Source organism: Aquila chrysaetos, chromosome 5 (assembly GCF_900496995.4).
Source record: "Aquila chrysaetos chrysaetos chromosome 5, bAquChr1.4, whole genome shotgun sequence".
NCBI lineage: Eukaryota > Metazoa > Chordata > Aves > Accipitriformes > Accipitridae > Aquila > Aquila chrysaetos.
The window spans coordinates 7,539,484-7,557,903 of record NC_044008.1 but is presented as its reverse complement, the minus strand read 5'-3'; the positions used below and the strand labels follow the sequence as shown (position 1 = coordinate 7,557,903).

The 18,420-nt window shown below is 45.3% G+C and overlaps 1 long non-coding RNA gene across 4 annotated transcripts in view; it reads left to right on the top strand.

Annotated features, from left to right (window-relative positions):
- Nucleotides 1-18,420, top strand: part of LOC115341521 — a 21,518-nt gene extending 3,098 nt beyond the window's left edge. For 3 of the 4 annotated variants that reach the window (XR_003923436.2, XR_003923435.2, XR_003923434.2), the window contains one exon: nucleotides 18-1,302. This is a non-coding gene — a long non-coding RNA (uncharacterized LOC115341521). Of the gene's footprint in view, nucleotides 1-17; nucleotides 1,303-18,054 lie in introns of those variants that run through there. The other variant, XR_005932434.1, reaches the window with a different exon arrangement.

Here is an 18,420-nt window from a genome sequence, read left to right as displayed (position 1 = left end):
TCTTCCTGTCTTTCTAGTCTCAGCGTTGCCTTGCTTCTGACTGATGCTGTGGTAGCTGCTGGAAACTCCTGATTTTGGCCAGGATCCCATAGATACTGTACAGACGTAGCCCAAAGACTGACTTCTCTCTCAGGACACTATGAATATACACGACACCAGTCTGGATTGCTTCCTCTGAGCAGCTCAGGTTCCTAAAGGAGCTTTGCTTTATTCTGTCCACAGAGGTATCCACAGGTCTGTGGAAGGACTACTACCCTTGATTAATACCTGGGCTTCTTGCCAATGCAAATGCTGGAGTGTTTGCTGTGACTTCAGATTTGCTGATTAAGCTTAATTTCCAAGTGACAGGTAATTTGAAAACACCGTAAAAGATATGTTCTTTCAGGCTTTGAGCAGACTAAGTGGGGGAGAGGGGATGTTACGAAGTGCATCCAACTTCTGCAGTCAGCAGCACTGTGTGATGAATGTCACCATAACCTAGAGAGAAGTAAGATAATGAAATGCTTTCATTTCTTCTGACAGTTAAATGCTAACATGGCCTGGAGAGGGCTCAGAGCCAGCTGGTAAAATTACATTAAACAGTGTCAGGCCTTAGATTATCATCTACAGTAAGACAACTACAAAGAGCATGAAAGTCACATGTATGATCTGAATGTTTATCTGCCATTAACAGATGGTATGTTCAATCTGAGTTCACCATGGATTTTTGATTATCAGTCCAATAATGAACCTATTTCTATTAATAACTGTTATTACCTTCAAAGGGAGAATCATCAAATGCAAAGTCCAGGAAGCCAAAAGATGACAGAAATAAAATAGTAGAAAAAAGTGACCCAAGATCATGGTTTTAGTCTGATAACCCTGTTGTGGGCAGGATATGTGAAGCAAAGGTAGTGCCAAAGAATGTATCTAACTAATTGCTTTTGGCCCATTCCGTGCCGTTTAATACAGTGTGTCATGTACCACTTTCCCTCCCACATACAGCTGAATCGATAACTTCTTTTACAACTGCAATTATATAACATCTCTGTGCAATGACATAGAAAAGTAAAAATAGTACCTCTCACACAGCTCTTAGATGATCTAATTTGGAGCTTGCTCGTATGTAGAGAAATTTGTATGTAACGCTTTTTCTTTTCAGCTTTTTCCATCCTCAAATGAGTTGCAGTTTGATTGTGCCGAATTGCTGGAATTCCTCACTATCAGCTCTGATTTCTTTCTTGAAACAAACTCATTCTGTCACCAGCCAAAAATATTATCTGTAATCTTTTTTTTCTAATAAATTTGGTGATTGGAGTCAAATTGGCAAAAAAGTCCCCACTTATTCTGACTCTAGCAAGAGCAGCAACCAAGAAAAGTACTCCATGCTATTTTCTCTAGGTACATAGCCCTGTGTTAGGACCCCTGATGACAAAGTAATTTTCTGCCTGTCAGTAGGATGCTTTAGACTTTTTGCTGAGAAGGAGAGTGAAATGTTAACCACCAGTCTGGTGGTTTCGTGGTTCTGTCTCTGGCAGTTCAGAAGACATGAACCAACTCATGACTGTGGAATAACTGCCATTGACAGTACTATAGGATCCTTGTTCGGGCTGTCTTCTCCTTTCTTGACCACTCAACAGATACTGGTGTCCACTCAGGGAGCAGCACATTTCACTCAACTGCTGCCATGCAGCAGGTGCTGCTTCTTCTGTCCTTACACCCTTGATGATAAAGGGAGAGAAAAAAATAAAATGGATAAATGAGCAGAATAGCTGAAAGCCAAATTGACGACTGTCATTGTTTTCTCTTTCCAATAGATGGCACCAGTTCTCTTTCCAGATCATTGTCTGTTGAACAGGTCAGGAGCTCCAGAATACCACAAGTGTATAAAAACACAGGCATCTTTGCCCTTTTCTTTTGCTCGTTCTGAGTGTGAAATTTGGACCAAGAAGGCAGCAGACTGAGAAAATGTCTGAAGCCCTTGGAATGTGGCACTGCTGCCAAGTACAGCCATGCAAGGAAACACAGGCAGATCAACGGGCAAACGTGACCCAGGGCTAGGAGGCGGGGGAGGGAGATTTACTTTTGCCTAAGGATGGTCAAAAGTAAAAGTGGGACTATTTTAGGGAATTATTGAGAAGGAATTGGAGAGCCATGCAGAAAGGAGAATGAAACATGGGGATTCCAGGTCAGATGGAGAAGTCAATGGCAGTGCACCTTGTTGAGAGAGAGCAGTGGTCTGTCCAGCACAGCATGCTCCCCTTTGAAGAAGTGACTCCTCAATGATTCCATGTAGGGGAGCTCTGCAGTGCTTCTATAAAGCTGCAAGAGGAAATTATGCCAGAATGGGACTGAGGAAGCCTCTATTCTGAAAGTACTGTGGCAAAAATCTCTCACAGATAATACTGTTTTCTTTATCCTGAAATGCACCCTTGTTCATCATTAAAAGAGAACGGTCTGCAGCTCCGTACCACCATATGGACCATGGGGAGAGATAAGCCAGGCTCCCATATGCATTATAACATAAAGGAAACATTGCTTCCTGGCTGCAAAGGAATGGCCAAACCAAAAATGTTTGGGTGGAAGCATAACATTCTTTTAAAAGGCATGACTCTCAACTAAAGCCTGGAGGCAAATGGATTCTTCACGAATTTTACCACTTAAATCCTTTTGAAAATCCCCTTCTAATATTTTTAGCCATACATGCCCCTTATTTTGTTTGTACCTTAAATGTCTTCCTGTGATTTTTGGTTGAAGGGCTCTTTGACTCCACAAGCTGCTTTCCTACTAAGTGTGGGAAATACCACTTCTGGTGGGTTGTGTAAGTGCACTCATCACTATTTCCCTTTTTACAGAATCTGGAGGAGGGAAATACTGCTATTGTAGTGAATTGAGCTGCACTGGCATTTTTGATAGAATGCAGCAAAGACCATGTCAGCTGTTACAAACCACTAAGAGAATAATTACAGCAACATTATGGAGGTTGTGACAGTACAGAGTTCCCCAATGAGAGATGAGAGACCCCAGATCACAGCCATGGTAGGAGCTAGCTGGGTTTTTTTTCTGGGGCATCTTCTGGCTCTAGAAGCCATGAACCCTCAACAGTACTCCAGAAGGCATGGGACCATATCATCATCTTGCTCTTGAGATGGGACCATATCCTCATCTTGCTGCTACTGAGTGGAAATGAAGCTTGCAAGCACATCTCACAAATTGTAGTATTGCTCTGATCACTTAGGGGACCTTCTCGTGTTGCAGCCTTGGCTTATCTCTGTGATGACTGTAGGAATACCCCAGCATACCTGGGAATGCACGTGTTGCAAGGAGGCTTGGAGTGCAGAGTTTATATAGCGTTTAAGCCTGTATAAGACCACACTGCTTTTGAAAGTGCAGGTGGAGACATACAGCCAGCCAGATCAGAGTGAGCCAGACCAGAGATTTTAACCTGGATCAATTTTTACCTAAATCGCTTTCCCTTGTGCTGGCTCACCAAATGCTTGCACAACTTTGGTAGAAGACTGTGAAGAAGTGGCTTTTGGACCTGTTGGAGTGGGTCCAGAGGGCGGCCATGAAAATTATCAGAAGGCTGCAATGCCCCTCCTGTGAAGACAGGCTGAGAGAGTTGGGGTTGTTCAGCCTGGAGAAGAGGAGGCACCAGGAAGACCTTATAGCAGCATTTCAATAATTAAAGGGAGCTTATAAGAAAGACAGAGAGAGACTTTTTACCAGGGCCTGTAGTGACAGGACAAAGGGCAACAGTTTTAAACTGAAAGACTATAGGTTTACATTGGACATAAGGAAGAAATTCTTTATGACGGAGGTGGTGAGGCACTGGCACAGGTTGCCCAGAGGTTGTGGATGCCAAATCCCTGGAAGTGTTCAAGGCCAGGTTGGATGGGGCTTTGAGCAACCTGGTCTAGCAGAAGGTGCCCTGCCCATGGCAGGGGGCTTGGAACCAGATGATCTTTAAATGTCCCTTCCAACCCGAACCCTTCTATGATTCTATGATAGAGAGGAAGAAGGGCTGATTCTTTCAGCAGCTGTGTTGGTTTATGGAGGCATAAACTCTGCATGAAACTACAGTGTGTTTGAGAAACTTGAATCCCAAGGCAGAGAGAACTTGTGGGATCAAGCAAGGATGTTATCATGTGCTGGTTTTGGCTGGGGTAGAGTTAATTTTCTTCACAGTAGCTGGTATGAGGCTATGTTTTGGGTTTGTGCTGGAAACAGCATTGATAACACAGGGATGTGTTCGTTACTGCTGAGCAGTGCTTACCCAGAGCCAAGGGCTTTTCTGCTTCTCCCCTCACCCCACCAGCGAGGAGGCTGGGGGGGGCACAAGGAGTTGGGAGGGGACACAGCCGGGACAGCTGACCCCAACTGACCCAAGGGACATTCCAGACCATAGGACATCATGCTCAGCATACAAAACTGGGGGAAGAAGGAGGAAGGGGGGACGTTCAGAGAGATGCCGTTTGTCTTCCCAAGTCACCATTAGGCGTGATGGAGCCCTGCTGTCCTGGAGATGGCTGAACACCTGCCTGCCCATGGGAAGCAGTGACTGAACTCCTTGTTTTGCTTTGCTTGTGCACAGCTTTTGCTTTACCTATTAAACTGTCTTTATCTCAACTCGGGAGTTTTCTCACTTTTACTCTTCAGATTCTCTCCCCCATCCCACTGAGGGGGGAGTGAGTGAGCGGCTGTGTGGGGCTGAGTTGCCGGCTGGGGTTAAACCACGACAGGGACTTAGAGTGAGATGCGTTCGATGGACATCTGCCCTGCAGACCACAGAGAGGTACCCCAGCTCTCAGTGATGCCTAGATTCCAGAGGAATGCCAGCATCGGCCGCTCAGCACTTCTGCTCTGCCTCCCGGGCACAACGGGGTTAATCTGCCCTGCTTGGTGGCAAACATGCAGCACTCACCCTCTGCAAAACAGGCCAGAAATCCAGAGCCTGCCATTGCACTGTCACAGTGGTGAATACTGGGAAGAATTTGGTTTGCAAGAAAAAGAAGAGGAGAGAATTTTTCCGAGGCTATTCAAGGTCGTAAACACAGCCTTGAAATTTTGGCAGAAAACAAACTGCTTTTCAGACAGCTGAGGGCGCTCAGCACTTCTTATGTGAAGTTGGTGTTTTGCAGGTTTGAGCCTTAAGATACAACACTAAAATGCACTGATGCTTGAATCAAAGATAGTGCTGCTAGTGAGCAAAGCCTGGGCAGGGGCTTAGGCTCGAACATTGCCAACAGCTGAAAAATAAAAGGCCCAGAGCTGGTTAAATAGCTGCTTATGTGCTTCAGTACAAGTGTAAATCTAATGCCTTAATTTTAATGGCACCAAAGAAAGAACTCTTTGATCACAGATTTCTCCTTCTGATGCAGCAGGGTTTTATTTATTTATTATGATTTCAAGTATCTCCATAAAAGTAGAACTGGAGAAAGATGTTAGGCTAATATACCTGGATATTTATGTTCTGACCATCTTCTTGCAGTTTTCTCTCATCCTGGTTTTATCCTTGTCTTTGGGATCTGCTGCTTGGCATGATGTGCCTTTGCCAGAATTACCATCTATATCTGTCCCAAATTTCCTGAGAAAAGGACCTCTGTTGTAGTGGGTTCTGTGTTGTGGGCACGTCTGTTCAGCTCTGGAAAGAGACACACTGACCTCATCTCACCCAGACCATGTTACATTATTGTTTTTAGGGATTTTGAATATAAACCAGATTTCTCTGGGTTCTCACTTATCTTCCATTGATTTCTGTAGCTTATTCAAACTTCTTAAAATCCTTCTGTGATTTTTGTTTATTCACCACTCTTTATTAGCAAATCCTTAATTCCTTAGTGCTTGTAAAGCTCCTTAGGACATGAAACAATGCTTCTGATCTGTTAACTGTTATTATTACCACTAGTGGTATGAATAAAAATCAGTGTATTTTGCTGAAATACACTTAATGCATACACTTATTTTATTTAAGTCAAGGAATTATTGCTACTAGTCTTGCTTAGTTGGATACCTCACGTCCTCGAGAAGAAAGATTAATCTAGTTATCATGGCAATGATTTCTATACTTGTTTCAGCTCTAAAGGGACATCTTGGCTTGGAAAGTTAAGGGTTTTTATGTCAGTCAGTTGCCATGTTTTTCATCCACAGAGACTTTGATTTGGGTTTTCAAGCACTGGTAATTAAATTAAAGCACCTGTTACTTGCAAGGCCAGTTGACATTGGGCATCTAGCTCACCTCTCTTAGGTACATGAGTGCATGGTGAATTCCCCCCATGTAGAAATAAATTGTCTTAATTTAGGGTTCGTGTATGACAACGTGGCTGTAATAGTGCTTCCCAACTTGAGCTGTGCAGACCCGCGTGGCATGGCATGGATGAGCTCATTTGTCTTGGCACATGAGACTCTACACTGTGTCATGGAACAAATATCTTCCTCTCTTTGTCTTGTGTGACAGGTCCAGCCACACAGCCAGGCTGCAGCTGGCATGGGGCTTTCAGGTGGGTTTTCCCTTTCATCCCTGAGCACAGGACTTGGCTCCTGAGCTACCCGACTCCATGGTTTCCCCACTGAGGGCTGAAGCACAGTGCTGCAGAGAAATGGCAAAGCACTCCTTTCTTGTCCCGGTGCTCTCTTCACTGAGAAAACATCATTTCTCAGTCCTCATAATCTGGAATTCCCAACCCGTTTCAGCATTTCCAATGAGATAAAAAATGGCTTTGGCAACACTTAAGCTCCTCACGGCACAGCCAGGCAGCACAGTAACCATCTGTTTTCTCCGCAAAAGGATGTACCTGGGTATTAAAGGGAGAGACATCAGTGCATGCAGAAATGAGGTCCAGCTTCCTGATGAGATGCAGACTGATATCCAGATGTCAAACCCTTTGTTGAATCCTGTTTCTGCCTGTCAACTCTGCTGGGGGTGATTCAGACTGGATTTCTCAAGGGATAGCCTGCGGATGTCCCCAATAGCAAGTGATCCCTCTCAGATATCTCATACTTAATGCATTGTCTCTCTTTGCCTTCACGTGCCCTAGACAGCATCGTAACTATGAAATCCAGAGGGCTGTTTGAAGGGCATCCACTTCTGTGCAGTTCGGTATCTCACAAGTGCGACCCGTGAGGACCGCGGGATGCTAGAATACAAGACAGAGGCCCTTCTGCCAGCCTTTCTGACTCCCTCCGCAACTTTGATATTCTCTTTTCAGCTAGAATCAGATCTAGGTGGGGTTAATGGCTGGAGGCTCTGTAACCAGACATCCTCAGCCACTCCACAGGAGCCAGACTGCGCTTCCCAAACCAGGCAGTGTTAATGGCAAGCCCGGGAGGGGATGGATGCCGACGACAGCCACCACTGTAAATCCTTGCTGCTTTCAAAAGCAAGAGTCAGCCAAGGAACAAAGCAGATGAGGGAGCAGACTTTATAATCAGGTTTACAAGTTGATCAATTATTATCATAGCTGCAATAAACTAGTTACAGAGATGAGAACAAGCTGATGTTATAGAAAGCCAGCTATAAAAAAATGTGTTTCTAGACATACTGAGTTCTGTGAGGACAGAGAAACAACCAATTAAAAGATCTTGTTAACCCATACATTGTAGCCTCAAAGCTGATGCTTGCTTTATACATGTTTTATTTTTTCTTCACTTACTTGTTCCCTTGCTTTCTTGTCTAAAGAAGTATTGTTTTCTTTGGGTAGATTATTGGAGAATATAGTGTACAGGAAGTAAACACATGTGGTTACTTCTGTTTGCTAAGCTCCCTTGAGGTGAACAGAGTTGCACAGGTCATGATGCAGACCCAAACAGGACCCCAGGCAGCTTCTTTGCAGTCATTCCTATGGTGCTCATTGTTTCACTTGCAGCCATCTCTTTTAATCTCTTTTCTTTCTCCCTGGCTGCCTGATTCTTCTGGCTGGCCATTGGGTTAGAGGGTACAAAGCAGAAGGGGTACCTGTCCTCAACTCTGTGCACTGCAGAGAAAGAAGTCAGGCTTACGTTTGGTTGCATTACATCATAGCTTCTGTCTATTAAAAGGGAATTATTTACGCAAGAGGCACTGAAAGGGGAAGGAAATGTAATGAATTTTAGGGACCTGCTCTCACTGAAGGGTTTGGATACTCATTTAAGTATTAGTTTGACTAATAGTTAAGTATTTTTTTTTACCTTATGCATTTATTACCATTGTGATGTCAGAGTAGGGCTTGAAGGACAGAGTTCCTATCCAGGTCTCATTGCTTTGGTTTAGCCGATTCTTCCCCAGAAAAAGGACCCATGACAAAATCTGAATCAAGCCCAGGGTTAACTGTCACTAAGACCTGGCATGGTTCCCAACAGGGTTTCCATTTGAGGGGTTGCTTCTACTTGCAATTTTTTCTACAGTGCATCGCTATAGGATCTGGGCTCTCCCCGATATCCCGGTAAAATACTATTGATCTATACATGGCCAGTTCTGACTTCTGCAAAGATTTTTTCCTTGACCTGATAACTTTCCCTCTGAAACCACCCACTCTGTTTATAGGCTGTGGTCTGAGTGAGGAGTTAGTACAAATCTCTTTAAAACCCCCAGTAGTTCCTCCTCGAGGCCAAAGCTGGGCTCTAACACAGCCACTGCTGGAGTCCCAGCTGGACACGGTGGGTTTTGGCAGCAGTAGTTTGTCCCAGAGCAGAGAGACCATGTTGGAGGGTGCTTTAGGGTCCTGGAGGATTTTTGTGTAGAATGTGTAGGCTAGGGAGAGGTTTAGGGTTGGGGTGGGGAGAGCTTATGACAGTCAACTTCTTAAGAGGCATTTTCTCTGCTTTATGCTTTGAAAGCAAGGAGTCATCTAAGATTTTGGACTGCCTGAGACTGCAGCCAATAAAGTATATAGTTGGGGGTTGAGGGGGGAAGATTGTGTCTGAGAGTGAGAGCTGGGCTAATATATTATTTTAGTTTTGTAACTTGTTTTGCCTGTAAGCACTTCACTGCGATATCTACATACCAAATCTCAAAGAGCTTCCTAGATTACAGCCAGCCCATGTAAAGGTATCACTTGCCCAAAGCCATTACCCCAAAAACACCTCATCCTTGAACCCGGGAAATGAGGAATATGTTGAGTGAAAGTAACTAGAGGAATTTGAGAAGGAAAAAATAACTTCTGTGGGAATGACTTTTCACAGGTTAATGTAATTCATGGGCCACTTGGATTTCAGATGACTGAACTGTGTCAGAAGCAGATGCTGTTTTCTCCTTGTTTCTTTGCTTGCCACTTCCATTTTTCAGCCCTTGTTTGCCACTAAGCTCAGGGAGGTAAAATCAATAGTGCTCCAACATTAATAATTGAGCAAAGCAGGCAGGCAGCTGAGTAAACCCCATCTCACTTGAAATCAGAGCAGTTAGTTACTTCCTAGCTTGAGCTAACATATCTGAGAATTAGGTGCAGACTGAGGTGGAAAATGGGATAAAAGCACCAAAATTAAAAAAAGCCAAACAGCCTGCTGCCCCCATGGTTCTCACCAAAAGAGCGGCAGAAGTGAATAAGGATTGCTCTCTTGAATCATTCGGTATCGGGATGCAATCAGGCAGAATGGTTTGAAAGCATCTTTAGTTTGTAGGAGTGAACTCTCCAGGGGTCTGAGTGCTATTTCCAGATTTCATCCTAAAGCTTAAATGATGCACTTATTGAGAGCTGATCATATAAAGTACGTGAAGAAGAAAAGAGCCTGACAAACAATAGCTTTTTAACTTGGGGAGTGAAAAAAGAAAAAGGCAATAAACACACTGCTGGAGGTGTTTCTGAAAGGGCATTTGGATACTCGTGCAATGCAGAGTGAGAACCCCACTAGAATATGATGCTCCACAGCATCCCCTTGCTGAAATGCTGTCATCTCTGGAAAAGACTGCAATAAACTTATAACACCCCTGGTGAAATTACACAGTGGTTAAGGGATAGGGTCTCTTAATCCCAGTAAACCATCGGGAAGGGGTGCAGTAGGATGGCACATCAGATTGTCATACCACCCTGGTGGCTTTTGCAGTTTACAGATGGAAGTTGCCTGCGTGGTGTGTTCTTTGAAAGTACTGGGTTTGGGAATCTCTAGATCAAACCTGCTTATAAATATTGAGAACGGGTGGGTTCTCTGAGGGGTAGTCTTTTTTTAATGGGGTGGACTGTCTATTGATGGACTTGTCAGTAAAGGCATAAACCATATCTGAGACATCAGGATATAGCCGGCAAAGAAATCCAATGAGGATTAATGCCAAGATGTCAGCAATCCAGGAGATACATGATAGCATCACTGCGGAGCCAACAGACACAAAATACAGTGTAAAGATTTCCTTTCTTCCATGGGATCTCCAGGGATCTTTCTGCAGAGCGTCCAGAAAAAGCGCTCTGAATCCTAAGTAGCATGAGGAGGCAGACAGCCTGATTTAAAGGTGTTTAAATATTGCCAAGGGATGGGAGCATCCACCGGGAGAGTGCTCCGGGATGATGCTGAACACTCACTGAGTGAGGGCTTTTGGGTGCCATGTTGAAGACAAGCCATGTGATGCACCAAAGCAATTATTCTGTAGAGAATTGCATACCATTTCTATAAGGAATAAGAATCACATGCCATTTCTGTAAGCGATAAGAATCAAGAAAACCTTCTGTACTGGTGTGTGTGGGAATCCCACTGCTGTGTACCAAAGCTTCCTTTAAAGGGTCAACACAAGCTGCAGTTGTGGACCCAGTTTGTAGTTCGGATGAAGCCTGTAAGAGTGAGTTTCCGAGAAGCTCAGCTAATGCTGCCTTTCAGCAGTGTGGAGTTTGCAGCCTTTCTCCCAAACAGCAGAGCAAGATCAAAGCCTTTCATTTTCATGGCTTGCAATGTGTTTTTTTATTCTTTCTTTTCAACGGCCTGTAGCGCAACAAGAGCTGCAGCACGAAGAGATCATGATGTTCAGAAGCCAACAAAACCAAAGCTTTGCTAGACAGGGCCCATCTGTATCTCCTCTCCCAGCCCTATCTTTCCTCACTGGTTTTCTGCGCAGCAGCTGGCAGTGTGTGTGAATCCAGGAAAAGCCTTGCAGAGCCAGGGGAAACCCAAGAGGCAATTAATTAATCCTGAAACAGCACAGCCTTAAACAGTCACCAGTGACCTGGAGTTTCTATAAGGAGAGTTTAGGTAATTCTGCTGCCAACTTGCCATAAGGGCTGCGTTTTTATGAAGAATTTTTTGCAGTGAGCAGCAGTTTGTCAAATATTGCCTTTAAATATATCAGTGAGGGAGCAATTGCACGGCTTTCTGCTGCAGCAAGCACTTCTGGTCTTGTGGGCTCTGCCCACCGCCCTTTGAGACCAGCGTGGCTCGGGTAGAGGCCACTATGTTGGAAAAGAAGCTCCAACCATGAACATGAGGGCCAGAGGAAAGAAAGGAAGTGTAGAGGCTTGTTTGTCCTGATAATCCACTCGGGTGTGTGCAGACTGGAGGTGTATGGCTGGAGTGAAAAATAAGACCATATAACATGATTCAGCTGATCCCAAACAAAGGTTAGGGGTGAGGAATTCCTACCTGAGCAGAGGGAAACTTCTCAGGGAATTTCCCCTGGCTGCCTTTCAAAGGTTTGGCTCCTGTATCATGACCTGTGAGGCATTTGTTTGGTTTGGCTTTGATTTTCTTTTTCTTCCCTTTTTTTTCCCCCCTTTCAGTTCTTGTCTGTTTTGTTTCTGAAAGAATGACATCCCAGCCCCTAACATTTCTGGAGGCAACACACATATTCCCTGCAGCTCTGTGTTACCAAGAAGACAGAAAATGTTCCTCGTAATTACACATGATTTGATCATTCCAGCATTTCCACCTCTTCCCAGAAGTTTTATTATCGTAATTAATTTCTCTGGCACCTACTTGCAGCTCTAGGCATTTTCCCAAACCTTTAAACACACAGTTAGCAATTCTGAACATTTCGCTCCTGTATTTCTTTTCCTTGATTTGCTAGTTATAAATTCTTTGTTAGTAGTCTTTCCTACAACATGAGCTTTATTCATGTAGTTGCCATTACTGTAGTATCGTGACAGTCCAGGACCTCTGCTTCACCACACCACTGTGATCAAAGAAAATGGTGTTATCCCTAGTTACAAATGGGAATCTGGGATACAATGGGACTAAGACTCATATTTTTAAGTATTTGGCCTTCGGTGACTCACCCAAAGTGTCACAGGAAGCCAGTGGCAGAAAAGGGAATTACACTCTGGTGTCCCGAGTCCAAGTCCCTACCTGCAGGGCCAGCTTGGTTTTGCTGTCTTTCAGTGCATTTCTGTTGCCTTTCAGAAAACCTTCTGCCATTTCCAGTCCATGCAGGACTCATCACTTTCTCAAATGCCTTTAAGGAAAGGTGAACCAAGAGGGAAGTGATTTTAAGAACCAAGGTCTCCAATTGTCTCCTAGCACTTCTGGATATTGGATAAAAAAGGATCTTTTGCTTAAGGGAGATCTGAACTCTGATCTGAACTGTGGCGTATAAATCATAGCATATATTCATCATATCTACGTAAGCTAGCACTTGTCCATAATAAATTTCTTGGCTTTCAGAGGGAGAATGTAAGAGAGATGATCTCAAATAATGTTGGGTTTCAACAGTCAGCCCAACTCACATTAAAAGCATCAGTTTCGGCCTCCCATTGATTTCAGTGAGGGTTGATAGATTATTGAAATGAGGAACTCCAAGCACAATCCAGCACAACTCTTGGTATGATTCAGTGTGATCCATCAGTTGCCACACAATGGGCAGAGCTATACATTAGCTTGAACTTCTGCATGTCCCCAGGCACAGCCATGTACTGCAGTGGTGGAATTCATGCTAGATCTGTCATTACAAATTAATTGCATAGGCTGCAAAAATCTCACGAATTCTGACTTTTCATCTATTTAAACCCAACCCCATGTAACCCTCCCGCCACAACTCACAAGACCCACAGGTATCCTAATCTGGAGGCAAGCCACCCATGGCTTGTTTGCTGGAATGGGAATGACAGACCCAGAAGCAAAGCTGCTGATGCGGATGCTGAAATCTTGCTCTTTGTCAGACAGAAGCTGAGCCAAATGTCAGGTTTCAACCTATGCAGAACTTGGCCAAACCTTATTATTAATTTGGCTCCCAACACAAGCAGCACAGCACTGAAATGCAAAAATACCTCGGTGGGTAAACCATTTTCCATATACCCTCAGATTATAGTGAGTAGGATTAGAGCTGTCCTGGTGTGGGCAGCTTCCCTCAATGTTAGAGTGAGAGCTGAGTCTCCTGGCTCAGCACCGTGAGTCCTGGCGTGGTTCAGTGCGAGAAAGTGGTGAGCTATCTGGTGGGCTCTCCAGCCCCATCAGGTTGTGCTCCCAAGACAGTCGCAGGAGAGAAGTGGTCACCAAGTCCATCACACCTGGAAAGAGCAGCTTGCCGGGCTTAGACACTGTGAGTAGTGGTACCCAACACAGTCCTAAATATTTTCACTTCATTTACTGCAGATATAGTTTCACCAATGAGCTGGGCAAGGACTTAAAACAAACAAATAAAAAACCAGCCCCAAAACAAGAAAAAAAGGACTTCAAAGCAATTAACTTGCATTATTTAAGCTATATGTCTGCGTCAGTCAACACATATTCAGCAAACCTTATCTCTGCAGCATAAAGCCTGATAAAGGTCTAATTGCCTGAGAAACGTACAGCTCTTGGGACTGCAGTGGCAAAAGCAATTTCCTTCTTTACAACGGAGCCTTAACGAAAACCCCTCCTGATTAATGAAAGCATGAGAGATTAAAGGACAAAGGTAGGGGTGCGGAGCTGGGCTGCAGCCAGCCAGGGTCTGCGTGGGCTACCTGGGGGGCAAGAGGAGCCCCAGGCAGGGCAAGGGGTACCTGTGCCATCCGCACCAGCGTGGGGGGCCCTGCCGCACGTCCCCGATGTGGCTGGTTCTCCTTCCTTCCACCCATCTCGGGGCAGCCCTTGCCTCCAGGCTTCCTCAGTGCTGTCAAGTCCTCCCGGGGTACAACCAGGGCATCGCCGCCTCGGGCCCCAGCAAAGACGAACTCGGCCCCCGTGGCCGCCTCCGCTCGCCGGAGCGAAATCTGGCCACTTGTTGCTGAAGGGTTTGGGGATGAAAGTGCCCGGATTGAGGAGAGGAGAAGCGTTTGTGACAACAGGGTTTCTTTGTTTCAAGTAAAAGAGCCAAATTTGAAGCAGGATACAAAGCTGACCCTGGGGTGAAAGACATCACTGAGCCTCCTCAGAGGCTGCCCTCCCACCCCCGAGCCAAACCCAGCCAATCTTTGATGCATCAGCATTTAAAAGTGAGAGAGAGCGCAAAACCCCCCTCACAAATCGTTCCAGGGAGAGAATAAAACAGCAGAAGCAACAAAGGGTGGTTAATGTGGATTTTGCAGCAGATATTGAAACAGGACAGTTTGCCTGTTTCCTTTCTGGTTTAGAAATAAGACTTTATTGACACAGAGATTGTCCTGGAAGAGCTAATGAAGCATAAAGCTGAATGAAAGAAATCATGTTCTGGGGGCCATTCACAGCAACTTTTTCTCCATGTTTTTTTTACCAATTAAAAAAAGAGGAGTTAACACCTGTGCCTGCTTTACTATGCCATTTTTCAAGTTTGCAGTTGTTCTCAGGGGAATCAAAGTGACAGATTTATGCAAAGCTGCAGTTTGGATTTTTTCTTGCCCTAGAGCAAGGCTTTTATCCGACGCTCTTCTTCCCCCCTTCATGAGGGGACAGTGAAGAGGAGGAATGCATCACACTTGAAAAAGGCAAAGAAAAAAAATCTTTCACAGCTGTTCCTAGCAGCTGGGATATATTTAATCAGAACTGGAGGTTAACATACATCTCTGTGAAAGAGATATTTTTCTTCCCTTATGGTTATGTTATCACCTGTGCAGCAGACAAGGCTCGGAGCTGAACCTCAGCAGCGAACTCACAGCAAGAGGATGGAGGGGCTGCAAGTGACTTTGTACTCTCATTCCCAGTAACTCCTGGAATGGGATGGCCCTCCAAGTAGTGAGGACAACTTCTTTTGGCCGTTTACATTGTGAAAGTCCCTCCTAAGTGTTTCAGTCTCCTGCAAGACCTCAGGCTGTGCCTGTGCCCAGCTCCAGCAAGCCTCTGCACAGCAGGGTTTTTAGCAGGGTATCTGCAGAAGGCAGTTCTTCTCTAACTATTGCATTGGAGATGGGAACAGCACAGAACGTCTTTCCTGGTATCCCATCAAGTGCTACACGTTCACAGATGCAAATGAGTAATGGTAAATCTTCAGTAACACAAGAACGTCTGCTGTCTCCTAAGCCTTTGTTCAGGATGGTGAACCCTGAGCGGCAGTTTGGACTGTGCCCTTCCAGAGAGCGGTTATGTTTTATCTTCACTGCTCAGTGTGCAAATGTCCTGAAATCCCCTGTCCTTGAATCATGAAGGATTTGAGAGGCACAACTTGAGAGACAGAACTATTAACATGTATATGGGCTTTCCTGTGATGCTTGTCTCCACATTACCTGAGTGCCACAAACACGTTAATGGATGTGACTTCACAACCCTTATGTAGTGAGAAGATGTGACCTACCAGGCTTGGCTTTTTGGTCCCCAAATCTTATCCTTCCAGTCAATCCCCTTCTCCATCCCTACCTTTCAGCCAGATGTGAAGGTCTTGCCTCTACTCATAGGAACACAGTCTTCAACACAAGCAAAACAAGACATTGCTCTTTAGCCTTCCCTGATGAAGAGACCATTGAAACATTTTCCACATAAATCTCCCCAAGATAAACATGCAAAACGTAATGTTTCAGCCCGAACAGTTAATGCAGTCCAAGGAGGAGCCAGGCAGCTTTGCTGACAGGCAATATAATCCAGCAAATCATTTGCTTAGGCTGCTGCTGCTGCTGGATTTTGTAGCTTTCGCTGGCTCCAACACCACCTGCCTTGTACATGTGTCATCCACCCTTGAAGTGGTGGCCAGGGAACAGCTGTCCTGGCCTTGACATAAAACCTTGCGCTGGCTGCTCTCCTGTGTGCAAATGCATCGATCTACTGCGCAGCAGCATAGCAGTCAGCCTCTCCCAACAGGTTATCAGCGAGTTGCATGGATGCATTTCACTTAGCCAAGGCAGGTTCAGAAGTAGAGGCGTTTTCTCCTTTGTAATGCCAATGGCGTGCGGGAGCATCTCATTGCCAAGGAGTTCGGGAGCAGGACGTGATGACCAACACCATCAGCAGCTGGCATCCAAGTGAGTCCCCGATGAATGTCGGTGGCATTGCTAACACAGCTCCTGGGGGAAGAAATTCCCCTGAGTCAGGAGGACAGTTTTGCTCAGCAACGAGACAGCTGATTCCCATGAGAGGAGGGAGCAATCTCTGGTGGGGGAGCTGGATCAGAGCCCATTTCATTACCTTGGACACGTGCTTGGGTTAACTCACTGGGTTAAGCGTAGGTTTTTTATCCTTTCCTGAGGGCAATTTTTAAAATCCAAATAAACCTCCTGCACAATGGGAGGGGGGATGTGCTTTCACGTCAGCTGCTCTGTGAACACTATGTCTGTCAAAGACCTGGAAAGCCCTATCCAAAAGCATACCAAAGAACAAGACCTACTCAAGACACAGAAAAATACAGAGCTCATACACTAATGGAGCAGGGCATTGAGCCACTTTGTGAGGTTTGTCTAGATGGTTTGATGCCCATCAAACGATGGTGATGGTGGGGTCACATTGCGAAGGCGGGCAGATGAAGGAGCGCAGATCTCTGGCTGCAGGCAGGTCAGGAGCACGGGGACCAGCCAAGAGGCAGGGCATGACACTCAAGCTAAGCTCAGCTTTCTGCAGGACTTTCTGCAGGACTTTCTGCAGGACTTTCGGCAACGCAAGCTGGCCAGTGTGACACTGCTGAGTGGTTTTACAGAAGGGCTGAAAGCTCCTGTGGGGAAATGCAGGTGTCTCTGATGGTGTTTATACCGGACACCTGCAAGCAGCGCTCACAACAGTTTTTCAATATGATGTTCAGTAAGTTAAATTCCAAACATTAATTCCTTCCTTCATTCCTTCTTTGCCTAAAATTTTCCTTGAGCCGTTACTTCCCGCACTGCCCCTTCTCTCCTGTCCTGAGTCTTTCCTTGCCTTTCCTCCGAATTCCTCTGCCTTTCCCCTGCTGTCTCTGGTTTTCTCTTGGGGTCTGCATCGCCTCTTGTCTGCCTCATCCCTCATGTTATTTCCTATTCCCTTCATCTGTGGGACTTCATGGGTTGCAGGAGCGTTTCTCACCCCGGTAGTAGTCTACAGTAATCTACTACTCAGTAAACTGTGCTGCCTTGCCCCCCCTTCCCCACAGGTCTACCCCTCCAGATGTGCACACACATCTGTACAGAATGGGTACTCCCAGAGCCAGGATGCTGGAGTTAAACCCAGTTCAGGGAGCTGCCAGCTTCAGTGGGATCCCCCCACCAGATCCAGAGCTCCTCGGCTGTTGGATGAAACATGGCAGGCAGTTACATTCCTTACCACATCCCTGGAAAAAAGTCAGTTACTCCACCGATTAGTGCAGTTTGAGAGAAGAGAAATGTGCTGAAAAATAAGCATATGTTGTCTTACAATGGAAAATATTTAAGTAAAAATGCTTTAAATTGCATAAAGGCGTTTTGTAAGAGAACTGTCATATACCATGAGACAGCTTTACCGGAAAGAACATTTGTAATGAGAAACAAATCACAATGACCTTTGCTATAGGGCTTGAAAGCAGGTTTCTTTGGGGTTGTGGAGACTCATATGCCCTCCAGCAGTGGAAGAATTAAGATGTTATGTTTAACATAAACAAGAGAGGTTTAATCCCAAATCCTCATGTGACAGCACTTTGTGTTCTCTTAAAAGTTCAGTAATTCCATAAGCAAGATGGACAGTTGGGTTATTTTAGGCTCAGCGAAAGCAAGGGAGGGACAGAAGGGACATCAAAGGGAATTAACTCATCAGAGTAAGAACCCAGTTGTGAAAACTGAGCAGAGTGTGAGTTCAATTGCATTAACTATATGTGGTGCCGAGGTCTCTCATTATAAGATGCCTTTCTCCCCTTTTTGTTTTATCTAGGCAAACTGCAAGAAGAAAGGTTGGTCTGCATGGGACCATCCCAAGTCACGGCCATGCAACCTCCTGGACACACATGCCTGTTCCTGCTCAGTCAGTAATAGCATGAGAGTCATGATTCTCATTGCCATATGGGTTCTACACAAGATCCTCTGAGGTCAGATGCTGGTTTCTGACTGATGAAGGAAAGGTAAGGTGGTTCCTGCAGACTGGAAGGCTGCCCAGGGAGAGACGTTGTCTCTGATGACCTGCCTCTGCTGGACCTACCTGCACATCATCTCTGGATTCAGCAAAGACAGAGCAGGCTTTGGTTTGAGAGCACCTTGGCCCTTTTGAAAGGCAACCCCTTCCCCAGCTCAGGTTTGTCCT